Source organism: Triticum aestivum, chromosome 2A (assembly GCF_018294505.1).
Source record: "Triticum aestivum cultivar Chinese Spring chromosome 2A, IWGSC CS RefSeq v2.1, whole genome shotgun sequence".
In the NCBI taxonomy this organism is placed as follows: Eukaryota; Viridiplantae; Streptophyta; class Magnoliopsida; order Poales; family Poaceae; genus Triticum; species Triticum aestivum.
In genome coordinates, this window is record NC_057797.1 from 571,075,981 (window position 1) to 571,083,641 (window position 7,661).

The window sequence follows — 7,661 nt, forward strand, 5'->3', positions numbered from 1 at the left end:
GCCGGACACCCTGTGCCCCTGAGCGACCAGCTGAAGCAACTGGTCGAGCTCCACAAGGCGGCCGAGCGGGCCATGAAGGGCCTCATAGTTCGGCTGTGGCCTGGAGAGGCTCTGCCTGGGAGCTATTTCGGGCTGGTGCGACGGCTGGTGGGGGCCTGTCCAAGGCTCAAAGTCATCAAGCGCTCCGTCTGCATTGAAGGTGCCCGTAGGGCCCTTGCACGTGCTAAGGTGCACTGGGGCAAGCTGGATGCTGAGAAGCTTGTGAAGGACGGGCCACCACCGGGGAAAGAGCATCGCAAGCCTGAGAATTATTATAAGGATGTTCTGCAGGGTGCCCGCCTTATGGCGGATGAATGTTCCAGGGATGTAATTTTGAGTAAAACTCGCTTGTTTTGTCCTGTGCGCTGAAAACTTGTTCATATGCGCTAAGCAATGCTGTTGGAATTTAAAATATTACCTTCTCTGCGGCTGTTTATCAATTCTGAGAGATGGCGAGTCGTCAGCTTCTGCCCCCGTGCCGCTAGTGCTGGGGTGTTCGGTGGTAAACCTGAGCGCTCTTTTTCCCATGTTTGGGTCCTTCGAGGGAGGCGCTCAGCACAACGAACAAGGCAATCGGACTATAATGCGTGAACACTCTCACTTAGCCATAGAATTCTATAATTTTAAATTTCGGCGAAGCCCCTGGTATTCGGAAGACCGAGTTCGGGGCGCTATCCACGCCTTGGCCGGACAGAGCCGACTCCTCGCTCTAAGCGGCATAAGTCTTTAGGGACTCGAAAAACCTCTCGAACAGCGACCAGCTCTCGCTTCATCATGACAGTCAGTTTTAGCTTTCTCTACTGAGGTGCTCGACCCAGCTCAACTGGGGCACAATCGTAGTAGTTCTCCTAGTGCTACCTTAGCCGACATAGCGGAACGTAAGGCACCAAAACATAGGAGCCGGGAAAACCCAACTATTGACCCAAGACATGATTCGGAGCCGATGCATATAATGCTATAAGTTCGGGGTGCCGCACTTGTTAAAGTGTTCGGACTTCTCACACCATATTGAGGGGTACTAAAGCCCCTGGCGTATTTTGGCCGTACCAAAGTGTATGGGTGCAACATGTCGTTAAAGAACATATATTTGTAAAAAAAGAGTAATGCAAAAATAGACAAAAAGCTATGCATTGTTTATTAAAAAGGGCTGCGATCAAAGCAGAACGATACAAATAATGCGATAAGCAAAAGGTTGGACTATTTAGCATGTGCATTCCAGGGGCAGGCTGCGGAATGGTATGCGAAATAGGTATACTGCTCGTGATAGAGACCACCTGGGAGTTCCGTAATGCGGCATGGCTTGTCTGCTTCCCTGGTTCTTGCATCGTTTGTGCGGCAATTGAACTACAGAACATGCCTTCCGAAGAATGGAGTCCTGAAAGTAAGAGAAAATTAAAAAATCGGCAGCCCCTGGTGCGGTTTAAGCCGTGTTTCGGGCATGCCGTGATGGTGCCCCTCCCCCTATACCCATGGTATTTCTAGAGCGTAGTTATGTATGCGAAGCACTGGTGTCGCATTTTTGCGAGGGCTGGGGTTGGGGCCGCATTGCTACGCCTGTTCAGAACATGCCAGGCGGTCTTGTTGTAGGTTACTCCGGGCGCGCTTGATGGTGTCCGGACGTTTAATGGCCGGACTAGAGAACTGCCTGGAGAGGCTGCTTTGTACTTCCGCTGCAAGGGCCGCCGTGTGCTCCTCTGTTCGGAGGGAGCGTTCGGTGTTTCCATTGATCGTAATTACTCCTCGAGGGCCTGGCATCTTGAGCTTAAGGTAGGCATAGTGCAGTACACTTGGCGAATGCGGTTCGCCCGAGCAGTGCGTGATAGCCACTGCGGAATGGGACTATGTCGAAGATTAACTCCTCGCTTCAAAAATTATCCGGAGATCCGAAGACCACTTCAAGTGTGACTGAGCCTGTACAGTTGGCCTCTACACCGGGTATTACGCCTCGAGGGATCTATGCCCATTTTCCGCACTGTATCCTGGTAAAGCAGGTTCAGGCTGCTGCCGCCGTCCATAAGGACTCTAGTGAGATGAAATCCGTCAATAATTGGGTCTAGAACCAATGCGGCGAATCCGCCATGACGGGTGCTAGTGGGATGGTCCCTTCGGTCAAAGGTGATCGGGCAGGAGGACCATGGGTTGAAATTTGGGGCGACTGGCTCTACCGCATATATGTCCCTTAACGCGCGCTTCCGCTCCCTCTTGGGGATGTGGGTTGCGTATATCATGTTCACAGTCCGCACTTGTGGGGGAAAACCCTTCTGTCCACTGTTGTTCGGCGGCCGGGGCTCTTCATCGTCATCGCTATGCAGCCCCTTGTCTTTATTTTCGGCATTTAACTTGCCTGCCTGCTTGAACACCCAACAATCCCTGTTGGTGTGATTGGCCGGCTTTTCGGGGGTGCCATGTATCTGGCACAAGCGGTCGAGTATTCGTTCCAAACTGGACGGGCCCCTAGGATTTCTTTTGAATGGCTTTTTCCGCTGACCGGATTTACAGCCTCTGAATCTGGCATTAACTGTCGTATCCTCAGCATTGTCGCCGCTAATGCGGCGCCTGTGCTTGTTGCGACGCGACCTGCCACTACTATCCCTGGTATCTGAATTACTAGGGTTCTTGGTCATATTGTTGCTACGAGCAAGCCAGCTGTCTTCTCCCACGCAAAAGCGGGTCATGAGTGTCGTGAGTGCTGCCATAGATTTTGGCTTTTCCTGTCCAAGGTGCTGGGCAAGCCACTCGTCACGGATATTGTGCTTGAAGGCTGCTAGGGCCTCTGCGTCCGGACAGTCAACTATTTGATTTTTCTTTGTTAGGAACCGTGTCCAGAATTGCCTGGCTGATTCCTCTGGCTGCTGAATTACGTGGCTTAGGTCATCGGCGTCTAGTGGTCGCACATAAGTGCCCTGGAAATTGTCGAGGAATGCGGCTTCTAGGTCCTCCCAACAACTGATTGATCCTGCTGGCAAGCTGTTAAGCCAATGCCGAGCTGGTCCTTTAAGCTTGAGTGGGAGGTATTTGATGGCGTGGAGATCATCGCCGCGGGCCATGTGGATATGAAGGAGATAATCCTCGATCCATACCGCAGGATCTGTTGTGCCATCATATGATTCGATGTTTACGGGTTTGAAGCCATTGGGGATTTGATGATCCATTACTTCGTCAGTGAAGCATAGTGGGTGTGCGGCGCCTCTGTACTAGGCTATATCACGACGTAGCTCCAATGAGCTTTGTCTACTGTGTTCGGCCCTACCGGATTTGTGTCCGGCGTGACGGTTATCGTCTCAAGTCGTGGGGCGCCCACGCGATCTGTAGATCGATCTTGTTTGCCTTGCCTTGTCCTCCAACATATCTCGCAGGTCTAGCGCATTTTCCCGTGCCTTGGTACGGGGTGCGGCTTGAGTGGAGGGCCGAGAGACCTCTCTGTCGCGGCCACGAGGTGGCCGGTCGGCCGTATCAAGTGCTGGTGATGTAGGTTTAAGTGCTTCCTCCTCTAATCGGGGTAGCAACCTGCGATTCGGGAAGCTCTTGGAGAGGCGTTCAAGTTTATGCTCTTCGGCCGCAAGGACTTCAGTCCATCTGTCGACTAGCAAATCTTGATCAGCTCTAAGTTGTTGCTATTTTTTCTTGAGGCTTCTTGTCGTGGCCATAAGCCTGTGTTGAAAACGCTCTTGCTCGACGTGATCCTCTGTCACGACGAATTTGTCGTCGACGAGGCTTGCCTCATCTTCGGAGGGAGGCATATAATTATCGTTCTCGACCTCTCTGTCTGCCGCTCTCTCATGAGGGCTGGCTTCTCCATCCTCCTGTGCTGAATCTTGCTGGAGGGTTTTTCTTCGGCACTCTCCGGAGTATTATTATCTCCCGTGCTGGAATCACCGTATTTGGTTTGGCGGGATTTTGAGCGGCGCCGCTGACGCCGACGCTTAGGCTGTTTCTTGGAGGGGTCATCCTCCGCTATTCCATCGCCATCTCCTTCTTTTGGGGTGTCCACCATGTATATGTCATATGACGAGGTGGCTTTCTAGGGCCCAATAGGCGCTGGTTCTTCATCGTCTCCTGCATCGGCGTCCATACCGTCGATGTCTTCGGAGTCGAAGTCGAGCATGTCGGTTAAATCGTCGACAGTGGCTACAAAGTGGGTGGTGGGTGGGCTTTGAAGTTCTTCATCGTCCGTATCCCAACCTTGCTGACCGTACTCCGGCCAGGGCTCTCCTGATAAAGAGAGGGACTTTAGTGTCTTCAGAATATCGCGAAAGGCGAGTGCTGAAAGATGTCCGCGGCAGTAAACTCCATGATCGGCGCCCAATCGGATTCGATCGATAGGGGCGCGGAGGGTTCGGAGTCCAGAGAGGAGTCCGGCTCCTTGGAGTCACAAGTCTCGCGGAGTGCGGGGCTGGTGTTCGGCTCGATCACCGTTTGTCAGGACCCCGACTCGATGTCACATCGATCTAGCCGGTAACACCTCATATCACTTTGCGGCCTCACGCACGGTATCCCCACGGGAGTCGTCTTACCTTTTCCCGGGACCGTTTGCGCCTTTTGGCTCACGTATATGATAGTGTCGCTAGCATCCATATGAAAAGGAGCCCGGGCTGACATGACTAGTCGTAAACCCAAAGTGGCACAGACTTACAGGGACAGGCATCCATGACCCAGCTTCGAACGTGTCGGTCATCAGCAAGTGGGTCCGGGCTGTAGCACTGGGCTAGCAGGACTCCGGTAAACTGGGCTGTAGCGGGCTAACAGGACTCCGGTACTCAAAGCGTGACATTTCCCCGAAGGGACAGACACAGGAACGAAGAAGGACACATGCCGGCCAGCCTAAGTGTTCCAGAGCAGTAGCAAGCTACCATGGCTCAGCGGTAACACTAGGAGACATTTCCCGGTAAGAGAGGCTACTAAAGATAAACAACTAGATAGTCAGATCCCACACATACCAAGCATTTCAATCATACACACAATATGCTTGATATGTGCAAATACAACGAAGCATCACAACATGACTCTATGACACAAGTATTTTATTTAAGGCTCAGGGAGCCATACATAACATACACAAAGGTACGGGTCTCACGACCCAACATACAAGTCATACAGTCATACAAACCAGCAGCGGAAGTACATTGTCTGAGTACAGACAACTAGTAAAATAAAAGAGGCTTGGAAAGCCTAGCTATACTACGTGGTCCATCACAAGCTCAGGGTCACCACCTGGGTCTTAGCCTACTCGTTGATGTCAACGTCTACATAGAACCCATCAGAAGGGGTTGCAGCGTCTTCTGTAAAAATGTAGATTATAGCAACATGAGTACAAAGGTACTCAGCAAGACTTACATCAGATCCTACATACATGCATATTATCAAGAAGGGTTGGTGGAGTTATTGCAGCAAGCCAGCTTTGACTCTTGGCTAGACTATCCTACGATACTCCAACTTGAAATGGTTTTGCGCACACGAGTCCACTACTCACCACTTCAATACACTACCGAGGATCCACCTCCGTCTTCCTACGGAAGAGCCATCCTCGGCACTCACACTTATCTTGAGGCTTTTAGTGGTTTCCATTTACTTGTCTATGAACTGTATAGGCAACCAAGTAGTCCTTTACCGCGGACGCGGCTATTCGAATAGATTATGATAACCCTGCAGGGGTGTACTTCTTCATACACGCTCTCACCACTTACCGTCGTTTACACGACATGTACTCGGCAACCTTCAAGCGGAAGCCCAACGTGGGTGTCGGCCACGACCTACCTAATCACCTAAGCCTCCAGTCCAGGTTTATCGCCTATCCAGGTTCCATCCGCAGGGAGTCCGGCCGAGGTTTCCCATACGGCCCCGAACGAGGTGAACAGGGTTCCCGAGATACCTAACGGGTATTCGGTACACCGTGCCACGTACCTACCGCATCACAGCCCACCCCTACGGTCAGCGCTGTCCACGGCCTCCAGTAGGCTACAAACACCAGAAACTACTTGCAACTCCTGGACGGAGAACTAGGGTGAATAAGAAGTCGAGAGGGTCCATTGGTTTCGGGCCCAATGCATGGTAGTAGCTGATTCTTAAATCACACATACAGATCTCAGTGCTTAAGGTCGGCTTCAATGAAACAACCCACCATGTACTCCTACATGGCCTCTCATCGATACCTTTACCAAATCGTGTTCACCACACCACTCTCGTTACCGACATAATCATTTCACTCTAGCCCATCACCCAGATGAACCAGACCTGACACGACTCTAAGCATAGCAGGCATAGCAAGGTAGAAACAACACATACATATGGCTCAATCAACTCCTACACATCCTAGTGGGTTTCATCTAGTTACTGTGGCAATGACAGGTCATGCAGAGGAAATGGGTTCAACTACCGTAGCACACAGCAGTTTGAATCGCGTTGTCTTAATGCAGTAAAAGAGAGCAGGAGCGAGAACATGGGATTGTATCGATATGATCAAATGATTGGTTGCTTGCCTGATGGTTCGTTGCACGGATACGGTTCTTCGTTAGGGTAATCACGGTACTCCTCGGGGACAGACCCTGTCGCAAAGGACACCGATACACAAGCATCACCAAACAATGTGCAACAATATGATGCATGCATGAAACATGGCAATATGAGTGTGTTGGGCTAATGCAGCTAAAACCAGAAGGGTTTGAACAAATTTGAATCAAAGATTCAAATTCCAAATTCAAATATGGCCTTTTAAAGTGCCTTTTCTTGTTCTGATTAAAACATCAACTTAACTTGTTTGATCATGCATGAAAATGGTACAGATGGATAGATTGGATTTTTCTGATCATTTTTCATATATAATTTGTCCAATTTGGAATTACAGAATAAAAGTTATGAATTTTTGAAGTTTAAATAATATTCTGGAATTTCCTGATTTAATTTAAATCCAGAAATTCAATTACTGCGTCAGCCTGACGTCACAGTGGCATCAGCAGGTCAACAGGGCTGGCTCGGGTCAAACCTGACATGTGGGGTCCACACGTCAGTGACACAGGGGCTAATCCCGCGTTGACCCGGGCTGGTTAGCTTTGACTAGGCCCTGGGCCCACTTGTCAGCGTCAGTAGGTGGGGGGTTAGTGACTAATTAACTAAGCCACGTCAGCCCGCCGGAGTTCTGGCCGGCGGCGACCATTAGCGCGGCGGCGAGAGTGGTTTTGGTCGTTTCGGCCACCAAATGGACCGCGGAGGCCACCGGAGTGGAGCTGAGGACAACCCGCATCTCTTGGCGGAGCCCGTTGGGGTCGGGGTGGCCGGAGTCGACGGCGGTGAGCTCGGCTGCGGCCGCCGGGGTTCGGTCGTGCACGGGAACGGTGCTGGAGCTCGAAGTCGAGCAAGGCGAGGCGCTAGGGATGCTCTACGGGGTTCTGTGAACTTGTTGGACTCGCCGGGGTGACCAAATGGTCACCGGAGCTGCGTCGACGGCGAGCTCGGCGACGGCGGAGGTTCGGCCGTGGTGGGGGGGAAGCTACGGTGAGGGAACGAGGGGAAGGAGAGGGGGAAACGGTGGCGTAGCTCACCGCGGTTGCAGTGGGCGTCGAAGCGGGCTCGGGGACGTGCTGGAGACGGCGAATTCGACGGCGACGGTGGTCGGAGCCCGAAGAGGG